The 13,807-nt window shown below is 44.8% G+C and overlaps 1 long non-coding RNA gene across 2 annotated transcripts in view; it reads right to left on the bottom strand.

The window, feature by feature from the left end:
- LOC119249233 (uncharacterized) overlaps positions 1-13,807 on the bottom strand; it is a 166,457-nt gene that overhangs the window by 49,636 nt on the left and 103,014 nt on the right. Inside the window, exons 4-7 of one of the 2 annotated variants that reach the window (XR_008552474.1) lie at positions 11,848-12,043; positions 8,769-8,966; positions 3,430-3,623; positions 2,194-2,317 (exon numbers count right to left, since the gene is read on the bottom strand). This is a non-coding gene — a long non-coding RNA (uncharacterized LOC119249233). The remainder of the gene's footprint in view (positions 1-2,193; positions 2,318-3,429; positions 3,624-8,768; positions 8,967-11,847; positions 12,044-13,807) is intronic. The other variant, XR_005126104.2, reaches the window with a different exon arrangement.

Genomic DNA, 13,807 nt, shown 5'->3' with positions numbered 1-13,807 from the left:
TCAGAACTAATGAAGGACTAATTGCTTCACTCTGTATATTCAAATAGTGATGTTATTTTTTAAAAAATGCATTCTTATGTCAACTGTTGCATCAATTAATTGCAAATTTTCCAACAGTTAGCTGTAGTGTGATTAAAGCATATGAAAATAATCTTTTAATTAGCTTTCATTTTGAAACAAATAGACAATTAAACCAAAGAAGTAAGTGTGAAAATTCTGTTGGTCTGCTTTTGGGGGGGCAGTGCTTGTACAAATAATGACTGTATCATTGGAAATTATTTCCTTGGCTGGTCTAATGGTTGTTACAGTAACTTAATCTTTTCCTTTTTACTGCCCTCCCTTCCATTTCCTTCAATCCTGTACCCCTACTGCTTTCCCCAGAAGCCTAAAATATACCACTAGATGAATAACAGCCTTTTTCAAGAATGCCTTTTTCAGCAGAGCTATTCAAAGTACCAGCCAATTCTTAGTAAAAATATCATTGTACACATCACTGGTGTTTAAAAGGGAGAGAAAAAAAAAAAAAAAACCTGTTCTGGCCACTGAGTCATGAGCACCTTCCTGCGAAGCATGGTTAGATTCAGGGGTAGAAAAGGGGCCGAGGGCACAAGATCTAAGGAGACACACACGCCCAGTGCTGATGTGCACGTGGAGGGGCACAGAACCTTTGGCCTAGGTGTGCCTCTAAGTATCCTGACCTCTTATTGCTTGCCGCCCTCTAGCCCCAGCTCACTATGGGGAGTCACAGAGTATCTGCCATGGGCTTGGTGCTATGGGAGAGCCAGTTAACAATGAGAAAGGGACTGCAGAACCTGTTTGCTCCAAACATTCCTGTGCAATGGGTAAGGGGCATGCTCGACCTGCTAGGGAGAAGTCAAAGAGAGGGTAGCAAGGTTCTGGTCCCCCTTCTTTCTGTCAAAACACATTTGGTGGGCATCTCCCCTGGATGCAGCATCCCCTGCCACCAACAGGCAATGTTACCATGGAGGGCACATGCCTTCCATGCTGGGCAGAACAAGAGAGCTTCAGCTGGGGAAGTAGAAATGAAAGGTCACTTTCTGAGCTGAGTGACCTTGGGCTCATGGCTTAATCTCTTTGAGCTTGTGCATCATTTCATTAAGGGGAGAGAATATTTATGTCCCTGTAAGCACCAGGGAAACCACGTGAGGTGTTTCATGGTGATTAACGTAGAGCAAATTCTAGCAACGACAGCAGCTAGCATTTTATAGGGAATGTACTCTGTGCCAAGTTCCATGCCAGATACTTCATCTGCAATATACCATTTCAGCTGCACAGAGACCCATGGGCAAGGCATTGCAAACTTTACTTTGTAGGTAAGGAAACAGACTCAGAGAAATGATTGTTCCAGTTCAGACTGCTGGTAAATGGCAGAGCTGGGATTGAAACCAGGTCCATCAAATTCTGAGGTCCACACTCCTTACTATGATGCTAAAAGGAAGGGAGAACATGGGGCTCAAATTTGGGAGCATACCCATGATAAGCGTGATTCTTCAGGAAAAACCTATAGATTTCAAACCCATCATCGAATCCCTGAGAAACCATCACAAACTCAATTAACGGTGCCCAGTAGCAGCATCAGCAACAAGATGAGTGGGACTCTAATCTCCTCATGAAGGAAATGATGTATAAGTTGTGGAAAAAAATCAATTCCCATGTGATGGCACCATTGCGTCTGGATATCCGGAGACCTTGTAGTAGAACCACAGCATGTAATAGGATCACAGAACTCAGGGAGGAAGGGATCCCCCTTTCTGTGTCAGACAACCTCCCTGGCACCTGACATAAAGCAGTACAGCCCTATTCACCCCTCTCTTTCATCAGAGGACACCTTCATGATATTGCCCTGAAATCTGCCCTTCGCTTTCATGGGCTACGCAGACAGAGGCCCCGGCATGGACATTTGTGCTGCCTCTGCTCCAAGGAGACAAGGTTCCCAGTCTTCCAGCCATCCCCATAGGGCATGATTTCTGTATGTGTGTCTCAACAACCCTTCCTGGAACCTCTGGGATTATGACAGTCGTGGGGTTCAATCCTAGCTCCCCACCACAGGTAACAGGCAAATCCAATTAACCCCTCTGAACTTAAGAGTCCTCCTCTACAACGTGAAAGCATTAAGAGCTACCTTGGGTGGGGTCACTGTATTAAGTGAGATGGAGCCTAGAAGCGCATTACCTGCTCTACGTCAGCACGCGGTGCATGCTAACTCCTGGGTTCACTTCAGAGGGACACAGGGGAGCCCTTTGTGGGGCCAGAGGCAAAAGTAAAGAGGAGATGAAGGAGGATCCACCAGGCCAGCCTGAAAGGGATAGAGCAGAGGTGAGGTCTGGTGCACCTTCCCAAAGGGAAATCAGTAAATAAACAGCTGTTGTGTGGAACAGAGCCCCCCGAGGAGACTCCTAGGAGCTGGAGTTTCTCCAACTCCATTCAAATATCATTTTGGTTCTGCTAAATTATCGCCAGAATGTGTTCTCACAAATCACTCTGTGACTTGGCAGAATTGAGTGAAATGCGATCCCAAATCATAAATTAAAGGAGGGGGGCACTTGGAATGGCACATTCATTTACACCATTTCATTTCACTCTTTCAACTGCTAAGACATTCAAAGCTCCCAGCAGGGAGTATTGGCCACAGCAGAAGGAAGACACTGAGTTATGACAAGTCCTTGTCAGTCTTCCCTGCAAAAGCAAAAGTGAGTATGTGCTGCAGGAGATGGGGCTGGGGTGCTCAGCTTTAGAGCTCTCAGGGAGGTCAAAACATAGAAGGTAAATTATAGGGACTCTAGGAGCCTCCTTCTTTTCTGCATGAAGTATTGGTGTTTATGGATTAAAAAGTGAAGGAAATTTGGGACTATGTGCTTAATAGCTCCCTGTGCCTGCTCCCCAGTTCCAACTCTAGCTGCTAGGATAAAATCTCTAATGTCCCAAACCTGGAACCAGCAAAAGCTACATCTCCTGGTTATGTACCGGGAATGTCTTAAGAACCAGCATAGGGACATGGAAATGGTTCTTTAGTGGTTGCGAGGAGATATAGAGAGCACCGTGGACCCAGTCACCTGAATATTAGTCATTAAAGCCATCAGGTCAGTTAGAACCTTGACACTTCTCTATCCACCACCACCCCAACACTCAAGCTCTGCTTGAGATATCCTCCCAGTCTCATCTACTGACAAATACATTCTGTCTCTCCACTGTGAAGTTCAATTGATTTTCATGGCTTCCTGGAGAATTGAGTAGAGAGGTTGGGTTGTTTCACACTGGTTTGCTGGAAGGATAACTGACATGGATTACTAATGTCTGCTGTGGGCAAGGGAGAAGTAGAATGGAAAAAAAGTGACATGTGTTGCCAAACTCAACTTAGCCTCCACCCCTGTAGAAATAGAGCCCTGAATACATTCTCCTGTCACCCACCATTGAGTAAGAACAATTGTTTCTGGGGTGCTGTCTTGTCCACTCTTCACATAGAAGTATTCAGAGAGCAATGCTACCTCTCTTTGACTTAAAATTCCCATGGCTCCTTGAACATGGCATGTTCCATATTGGCCACACAAACATCTTCCATCTTCCCATTGTTACCACTCCATCCACTCCTCTGCACCTCAGTCCTGCTCGTCAATCAAAGCCATAAGTGATTTTAAATGCAATATTTATATTGGATTTTATTTTTTTAAAGATTTATTTATTTATTCACACAAGTACTCGGGTAAGGCCAGAGCTGTGGGGTGAGGCGGTGAGAGGATTCACCAGAGACAGAGTGGGGAACAGAACAAACAGATTGGCTGAAATACACTGCTGAGGGGAACAGTGGGTGAGATAGGAGAGTTCTGCCACGCCATGTGGGTAGCTCCCTGGCCAGGGATCAAACTCATGCTGCACTGGCTGCGGACAGATTCACAGGTTGTGTCTTAACCCCTTGTGCCACCAGGGAGGCCCCTATATTGGATTTTATTTTAAATACAATAGAAACCCTGTAAAGAATGGGTGACACCTTCAAGAAAAAGGAAAGGGAACACGCTGGGTGTTTGTAGTTTGAATACCTGTTAAAAATATACATAGAAAGAGCAGCCCTGGATACAAAGTGTTGGAAGTCATGAGCAGATGAAGGGTATCGGGTCTAAGAAGAGAGAGGATGTCAAGTCTTAAGGTGTGGGGTTCTTTGTTCAATGCCACAGAGATACTTAGGAAAATAGGAGGCTGAGAGAGACGTGTTGGATCAGCTGCATGGAGCTACTTGGTGACCTCAGGAAACATGCCTCTGGGCAGATCAGAAAGGGACCAACCTCCCTAAAGGAGGCTGGAGGGAGACTGGGAGATGAGAAATGAAGACCACAATTAAACATTGAGGCAATTTAAATGAAGACAAGAATAGGAGAATAAGGGGTAACTGAAGGGGAATATGGTATCAAGCGGTCAAGGTTGAGTTTTTCCTTTCTTTAAGATGGGATAATGCTGAGGAGCATGATCTCTAGGCAAAGAAAAATATAATGATGCAATTCTAAAAGGGGATAATTTGATAGAAATTGTACCTTCCATAAGTGGAAAAGGCTTCTTCTGTTTGCTCATTTATACATAAACTCATTCGCTTAATAAATGCTTTTCAAATGTCTATGATGCACTAGACAGACAAGGTCTGGCAACAGATGGATTATAAGAATTCTTTTAGTAAGATGTTATCTCCATAAAGAGTATGCAAGCTCTTTTAGGTGAGAGGCAATGTATTGTTTTATAAACAAAAACATCTTTTATGAACTTAGAAGACTCCAGAATAAGACATATTAATTAAACATAAAGAAATTAACTGGGAAATGAAGCCAGAATGAAAAGAGGTGAGTTGGATGGGAATTAAATAGTGATGAAAAGAATGGAGCTGGTAGCTGCCCCACTGGGATATCCTACTTTTAGACCAGACTGACTTACGCTCCCCCACTCCACAGATGCCCCAGCAGAATCTGCAGCCCTGGTCCTGTGGACTTTCACTAGTCTCGTTGTACTGGTGGTGTCTGTTTCTCTCCTTTCTGTTACATCCAACTCTTCTCCAGGGTCTCTCTAGGTTTAGATTCTTTTGATTTTTCTTTCATTTGTTATTTTACTTCATTTTCATCTCCATTGTGTTTCTCACACTTCAGGTAAGAAGGTGTCACCTCCCTGGTGGCACAGGGGTTAAAGACAGCGCTACCAAGCTACTGACAGCCACTGTAGCACCAGTTCAATCCCCAGCCAGCCAGGGAACTGACCCACATGGAGTGGCAGACCTCTCCTGTCTCACCTGCTGCTCCCCTCAGCAGTGTATTTCAGTCAATCCACCTGTTCTGCTCCCCACTCTCTGGTGAATCCTCTCAACCACAGCATCTCTGGCTTAAATCCAATTCTTGCATGCATAAATATATATATATATATTTTTTAAAAAAGTGTCTTTCCAGTTTAACCATCAGCCTCTGAGCCTCACTCATCCTCTGGATTTTCTCACTTTGGAATTCCTAACTCGTCACAGGAGCCCAGAGAACAGAAAAATGGAGGGAAGATGTAAGGAGGTGGTATGGGTGGTGTCATGATCTCATCTCACCTAAGACACAGACGAGATAAAGACTTGTAGGCCCCAGAGACTGCCACAAGCGCCTGTGCAGGAATGAGATAAACCACCAGGCACATCCTTTCACGCTGCACACTCCTTGGGAACTGATGGTATTTGCTGATCGGAACTTACAGAATTACATTCTGATCACAAACAGAACTGATAGTTGGAACTTCCTTATCCGGGGCTTGTTGATTGTATGAAGATACTCTTTCAACAATATATCCTGAAAGCCTAACACTGAGATCAGTCATGAAGATAATAGGAGAGTCAGAAACGGAATAACAACAATCCCTTACAGGATGTGTGATCAAATGGGAAGAGAGGCCTGGGGCTAACCCAATACAGACACGCTCACCTATGCTTAGTGAAGACTATGAATGAGCCCAAGGTCCTGTTGTGAGAGTTCATATAAAAAGTGAACTTGGGCCTCCCTGGTGGCACAAGGGGTTAAGACACAACCTATGAAGCTATCTGCAGCTACTGCAGCACGAGTTCGATCCCCAGCCAGGGAGCTACCCACATGGTGTAGCAGACCTCTCCTGATTCGCCCGCTGCTCCCCTCAACATTGTATTTCAGTCAATCTGCCTGTTCTGTTCCCCATTCTGTCTCCGGTGAATCCTCTCACCCCCCACACCTCTGGCCTGTGTCCCAGTTCTTGTATGCATAAATAAATAAATTAATCTTAAAAAAAAAAAGAAAGAAAGTGGACTTAGGCTGAGGATCAGTGAAACATTTATAGGAGAAAATAATTCTTGAGATCTGAAGAGTAAGTTGGCATTAAATAGCCAAAGGGAAGCTGGAGGGTTGGGGGCAGTCCGTTTTTTGCAAAAGTCGTGCAGCAGGAGGGAGCTTAGAAAATACAAAGGATTCAAGGGAAACCCTTGGCTTTGGAAGGAGAATGGGATGGGAACTGGAAGATGAGGCAGCCAGGAATTGGGTGGGACAATGACCCAGCCACGGGCCTCCCACAGGGAAGGGTAACAGGAGTATTCGGTAGGGGTAACATTATTAGATTTATGTGCTGGGGTGTGAGGGAGGGTTTAAATCTGGCTGCTGTGTGGGGACTGCAGGTTTTGGCATGAGGGCAAGAGGTAGATGGAATAGGAGGGTGATGTAATGGCCAAAATGAGGATGATGGACTTGGGCTTGAAGCAGGATTGCTGCAGAGAGGTGGAGAGGAGGAGGTAAGTCCCAGAGATATCTAGGAGGTAGAATCAGCAGAAGTTGGCAATGAATGGTCTACAGCACGTAAGGAGACAGAAACATCCTGTCAGCCTTAGGAGTCATCCAAATGCTCACCAGCATGAGGTAATTTGAAGCCTGATAAAACAGGCTTCATGAAATTAGATGTGTTGGGAAAGAAGCACCTGTGGTCAGCTGCTCATGTGAACAACACTGGAAAAGACACTGTGTGGGAGGCTTCTGCCCTTTGTAGAGCTTCTGTGTCATGAACTGGACACTGTGGTTAACAACCTCACAGATGTTTTCTCTTTAGGTCTGTTCTGGAATGTTTGATTTATTCTAATCTGAGTCTGTAGAGAAAGGACTACAAACAGTTTGTGAACCAGAAATTCAGAACCACAGTTGTTTTTTTTTTTTTTTTTCCTTTAATCTCATCAAAAGCGACACCAGGATACCTAAGCCAATAACAACTTTGCCATTAACTGTCACTGTGCCCTCAGGTGACTTTCATTTTCCCTCTATGCTTTCATCTGTATTTGGGGGATGCTGGGTAAGAAATCTGCAAAGCAACTCCAGCACTAAAATTCTCTACATATGTGACACCCGCTGAACACACATGGAAAAGAACATGCTCACAACCGCAGGTAATGGAGCTGTCCAACACTGACTATGCATCCATGGCTCCGTATTTTAATTCAGAAAATTCTTTCAAACCAAATGCAATATAATTTACAGTCAATTTTGGAACAAAATTTGCTATAATGAAAGATGTTCCAAGCAACAGCAATGCTTTTTGTAAGAGTTACATTCTCTTAATGGGCAGCAGGCAAAGAGAAACATCAAAAATATGCTTCAAATCTGCAAAGCCGAAGAACTCCGCACCACTTAAACCTCCGCTTTGTTCCCAATAAAATTAGCTACATGTTAACCTGCACAGTCAGACTCCTCGGATGATTTTCCGGTGTGGTACCCATTTATATCTCAGGCTTTCCTAGCACCGCACACAGCTGACTGCGCCTCTGCCACTTCCTGCAAAGGAACATCTGCTCTAAATACTTCAAAGCTGCTTCGAGGAATATACTTGTAGTCTCTGCCCAGACATGTGGTTTCCAGTGCCCCTACCCTCCACGCTCACTGCCAGTGCTTTGTGTTCGACTAGATCACCAGCCTCCATTTTCTAGACCCTGGCAACGATGAGGAAACTAGTTTACCTGCTCCAGTTGCCTGCCCACTATTTTATGTTTCATTTGTTTCATTTCATTATGTTTCATTTCAGCTTCCTGAATGTTCTTTTTTTTAATATTTACTTATTTATGCATACAAGAACTGGGGTACAGGCCAGAGGTGTGGGGGGGTGGGAGATTCACCAGAAACAGAGTGGGGAGCAGAACAGGCAGATCTCCTGAAATACACTGCTGAGGGGAGCAGCGGGTGAGACAGGAGAGGTCTGCTGTGCCATGTGGGTTGTTCCTGGCCACCGGGGAAGCAAACTCATGCTGCAGTGGCTAGCAATAGCTTGATAGCACTGTCTTTAAGCCCTACACCACCAGGGAGGCCCCCGAATGTTCTAACTGGGAAGACTGTCCCACTCACACCCGTACTCCAAAACTTCCCTGCTGCTCAGGATAAATTCAGAGACCCCAGATCCAATATGCCAGGTCCTCTGGGAATGGACTCCAGGCCACCTTTCCAGTCTCACTTGCCCAGACTCTCCCTCCTAGACATGCGGACTCCCATCTTCCAACAACACAGCATCTTCCTCCACACAGGTTTGTTGTCATTCATACCATTCCCATCCTCTGGAATGTTTTCTTTTTATTAGTGCACACCTGCTCATCCATACAAAGATGTTTGAGCACATGCCATATGGCAGAATATCCTGGCCACCCTCCACCAGAAGGAAACATGAATCAAGATTTAATACTCTGGAAGCAGAACCATTCAGAAGGATGCTTAGGAAGGGCATGGGATTTAAATGAGCACAAACGTCACCTGGGGATCTTGCAAAGAGACGGGTCTTGGGTTACTGAATCTTCTCCAATGAGATCCAGGGCACAGCTGATGCCACCAGTCCAAGGGCTTGGAGATCTGGAAGCTGTACAAGTTACTTCCTTGTCTGAACTGCAATCCTTTGAGAATGATTTGAGAACCAGTGGGTGTGGTCTGCCACTGATGTCTTCTCAAGAAACCCTGAGATGAGTGGGAGACACAAGCAAATGCAATGAATCCATAAGCTTAATTGACACAAGCAATTAATCTATAGCATGAGGTGTGCTCTGTTAGGGGCAGAGACCCTGGAAATGCCCCACAGACTCTGACGATTATCTCTGATTTGAACCTTAAAGAGAGACTGAGTAGGCAGGTCAAAGACATGGGAAGTCTGGGAGGAGAGAGCAGTCTCACCAGGGAAAAGAGATGGGGGGTGTCTGGGGAGGACAATAAACTTGCTACATGTGCAGGACGGGGGCTTGGAGGGGAGGAGGGTAGGAGTGGGACTGGAGGAGTGGTGACTAAGTCATGAAGGGTCTTGTCTGTCCAGTAGAATTCCCCTGAAGATCAGCTAGAGTTATGAGGGTCTTTAGGAAGTTACCTGGGAAGATTTCCTTCTTAGTTTGACACCCTCAGCTGCCCCTGACACCCAGCTGACACCCTCACATGGCTGAGCAAGACTAGAGAAAAGGAAGCTGGTGAGGTTGGGGCAAGTTGCTACAGAAAAGTGCGTATCATATGCCCTGGGGATGTTTGTTGAAAGAAAAAGTGAATGAATCATTTAGTCGCCCCCTTTTTTTAATTTACTGACTCCATTGTGAGTATTAGAAATAATCAGACCAGGGCCTCCCCTGGTGACGCAGCGGTTGAACACTGGGCTGTGAAGATGCCTGCGACCTCGGCAGCGCCGGCTCAATCCCCGGCCCACTGGCAAGGCTCCCACATGGCACGCAGACCTCTCCTGCCGCACCCACTGCTCCCCTCAGCAGTGTACTTTGTCGTCTGCTTGTTCTGCTCCCTGCTCTGGCTCTGGTGAATTCTCTCACCCCCCACCCCCTGCACTTCTGACTGTACCCAGTGCATGTATAAATAAAAATAAATCTTTTTTAAAAAAAAGAAAAGAAATAATCAGTTCATATGGAACAACCATCTCACTGTTCCAGGTCTCAACAAGCAAACCAAAACTATCAGGATTTAATTATAGCAACATTTTTACTAATGTGTGTGTGTGTGGTGGGGGGCTTACTTTTAATTGGTTAGTATCCCTGGAGAGAAATTGGCAACAATGGAGAAAAGAAGCTACAAATCTGGCAACACTCTTCATCCTGCTGCTCATATATTCAGGTGTACTGTTTTGTTCAAGCCTCTGCAGCCTGGTGAGGCAGGAGAGGTCATATTAACAATCATTGGTGATAAAACCCCGAATAGCCAAAGCTCCCCTGAAAAAAAAAGAAGGGAATGGAGGCATCACACGCCCAGACTTCAAACTATACTACAAATCCATAATCATCAAAACTGCATGGTATTGGAACAAGAACAGACACACAGACCAATGGAACTGAATAGAAAATCCAGAAATAAACCCACAGATTTATGGTCAACTAATCTTTGACAAAGGAGCAAAGAATATGCATTGGTACAAAGAAAGTTTGTTCAATAAATGGTGCTGGGAAAACTGGGTCGCTACATGCAAAAGAATGAAGCTTGACCATTACCTCACACCATACACAAAAACCAACTCAAAATGGATTAAAGAACTAGATATAAGACCTGAAACCATAAAATACATAGAAGGAAATATAGGCGAAACACTACGTGATATGCACCTCAAAGACATATTTACAGACACATCACTCAAAGCAGTGATAGTGAAGGCAAAGATAAACAGCTGGGACTACATCAAATTAAAGAGCTTCTGCACAGCAATAGAGACAATAACCAAAACAAAGAGAAACCCCACCGACTGGGAGAAAATTTTTGCACACAACACTAATGATAAAGGACTGATCACAAAAATCTACAAAGAGCTGATGAGACTCAACAAAAACAAAGAAAATAAACCAGTAAAAAAAAAAAAATGGGAGCTAAAAAGTAACTTCTCTGAAGAGGAAATGCAAATGGCCAACAGGCATATGAAAAAATGTTCAACATCACTTGTAATCAGGGAAATGCAAATCAAAACTACCATGAGATACCATCTTACACCAGTGAGAATGGCACATATTAAAAAAAACTAGCAACAACAAATGTTGGCGAGGGTGTGGAGAAAAAGGAACTCTTCTGCACTGTTGGTGGGAGTGCAAACTGGTCCAACCACTGTGGAGAGCTGTGTGGAGATTTCTGGACCTACTAAACATAGAGCTTCCATATGATCCAGCAATTCCACTCCTAGGTATTTACCCAAAGGACACAGAAACATCAATTCCAAAGAGCACCTGTACCCCTATGTTTATAGCAGCACTGTTTTCAATAGCTAAGCTTTGGAAACAACCCAAATGCCCAAAAATAGATGACTGGATCAAGAAGATGTGGTCCATATACACCATGGAATATTACTCAGCATTCAAAAAGATAAACACATGCAATTTGCAGCTACATGGATGGTGCTGGAAGGGATCATCCTCAGCGAAATAAGCCAAAAAGAAAAAGAAAAATACCAAATGGTCTCACTCATAGTAGGAATCTAGAAAACTTAAATAAGGGACCAGGAAATTGAATAACTATAAGAAAGTGAAAATCAAAATCAACAAACAACTATGAATCAGAGACACTCTATGGGAGGTGCGGGGGCGGGGAGGGGAGGGATTGGGCGTCAAATAAGGGGGCTCTGCAATTGTATGCGCTTCTGACTGTAAGTGCATAAAAATATAATAAATAAATAAATAAAAACATGCCTCTATAAAAAAAATAAATAAATAAATAAAAGGAAAAAAAAAAACAAAACAATCATTGGTTTCAAGCAACATCCCCAGAAATCGGAAAGCTTGTTATTTTCAAAAATATCCATGGACTTTAGATTGATCTAAGAGAAAGACTATGTTTGGGTGCAGCAAATGAGTACAATGAACAGGTTAGTACTCACCTGAAAGGAGCTTCTTTTTTCTGAGATTATATACTTGGTATCTAAATGTCCTTCCTTGAAATGATGATGTTGGTTGATGGTCGAGGTAAAAGGTATTTTTTTTGTTATTGCTTTGCTTTTTTTCACTCCACTTGTGCTCAAGTGACCACAATGAATTGGTTCCAGATGCTCTTTCCAGGTTGAGCAGAACAGCTTTCTGAGGAGCATCAAATCCTATTATTTACTACAACACTGAGCCATGACATGCCTGACGTGGAAGGCCCAAGGCAGGCCTGCAGTACAGAGCACCAGTGTTTTCATGTGGCTATACATGAAACTGTGTCCTACTTCTTTTGGTGTGAGCCCAGCCAGCCTCCCCAATTTTACACCATAGCTCAACTCCCTAGATTAAAGGACAGTTAGAAACTTGGCCCAAACCGGGACATGAGGATCGGGGAACGGGGGCCACTGAATGAGTTTGTGACCTACAACAGGGATTACTTCGCCCAAGGCAGCAGGACCATGCACGGTTCCAGAAGACTTCTGTGCAGGCTGTGCAGTGCACAACTCCAGGGGGTGCCATGCTAGTCAACGTGGCAGCCCTGTACTTACAGGTCTTAAAATTGAGGCAGGGGGCCTCCCCAAGGGGCGCAGCTGTTGAGCGCTGGGTTGCGAAGCTGCCCGCAGCCTCTGAAATGTAGGTTCAATCCCCGACTACTGGGCGAGGGTCCCACAGAACTTTCCTGCCGCCTGCTGTTCCTCTCAGCAGTGTACTTCTTGTCAGTCTGCCTGTTCTGCTCTCCCCTCTGGCTCTGGTGAATTCTCTCACCCTCCTGCGCTTCTGACTGTACCCAGTGTTTGTACAAATAAATAAATAAATCTTTAAAAAAATAAAATAGAATAAATAAAATTGAGACAGGATCGCAAACAAATAGTCAGTGATAAAACACATCAGACTGATGAAAGGAGTTCAAAAAACCAAAATCGGCGTTGCAACTGCTGTAACTGAGCCCACTGATGAGGGAAGAGCTGCTACATGCACACACCTGGCTTGAAGTAGACCCAGCACAAGAAGGTTGGGGAAACCAAGGGAGTAGCTCATTACCCAGGAAACAAGGGAGCTGATAGAAAGCAAGAAGGTCGATGCTTGAGTAAGACTCTCTAAAGACAGGAAGCCCTTGTGACACAAGGCCAGGAGCACTTGTGAATGGTGACGTGGGTATAGGACCAGGGGAGGAGCCAGAAATGAGCTGAGATTCAGGAACTGAGCTCCAGGGCATGCTCCATGAGAGGGGCGAGAGTGGGAACACCAGACAGTGAGCAGATCCACAAAACTCCTGAATTTCGTTTTCCTGCTTCTGAAAGACAGCCGCCCTTGTCGTCCTGCTTGCAATTACAAGTCCAAGGTTGCACAACAGCCCTCTGCCAGCCCATCTCTCACAGGTCACCAGATGACATCAGTGCTAGGCTAGTCTTCCATCAGGGTCCTACTGATGTTAGTTAAAACTGGCATGTGTAGTGCCCAGAAGCCAAGGTGACCAGAGGAAGAAGGGAAAGAAAATGAGGAGAGTGATCATGAGGTAATTGTGGCAAAGAACCTTTCACGTGTGAACTCTGGCCTGCACTCTCCCAACACACCTTCCCCACCGCTTGGAGGGGTGAGAATTCTGTTTCACATTTTCAGTATCAAAGGACTAAAACACAGATAATTTAAGCACCACACAGCTAGGATGGGATTTTCAACAGCTCTGCCAAACTAAATCCCAAGGTGATGCCCTCGCTACTCAAGCTCCTTGGACTGGCAGCAACAGCTCTGCCCGGAAACTTGTTAGACAATTCATACTCCAGGGCCTCCCTGATGGCGCAAGGGGTTAAGCGCAGCACTGTGAAGCTATCTGCATCCTCTGCAACATGAATTCAATCCCCAGCCAGCCAGGGAAGTGACCCACATGACACAGCAGACCTCTCATGTCTCACCCAC

This window comes from Talpa occidentalis, unplaced genomic scaffold (genome assembly GCF_014898055.3).
Source record: "Talpa occidentalis isolate TD23 unplaced genomic scaffold, MPIMG_talOcc4v2.1 talOcc4.17, whole genome shotgun sequence".
NCBI lineage: Eukaryota > Metazoa > Chordata > Mammalia > Eulipotyphla > Talpidae > Talpa > Talpa occidentalis.
This window is presented reverse-complemented; position numbering and strand designations above follow the sequence as displayed.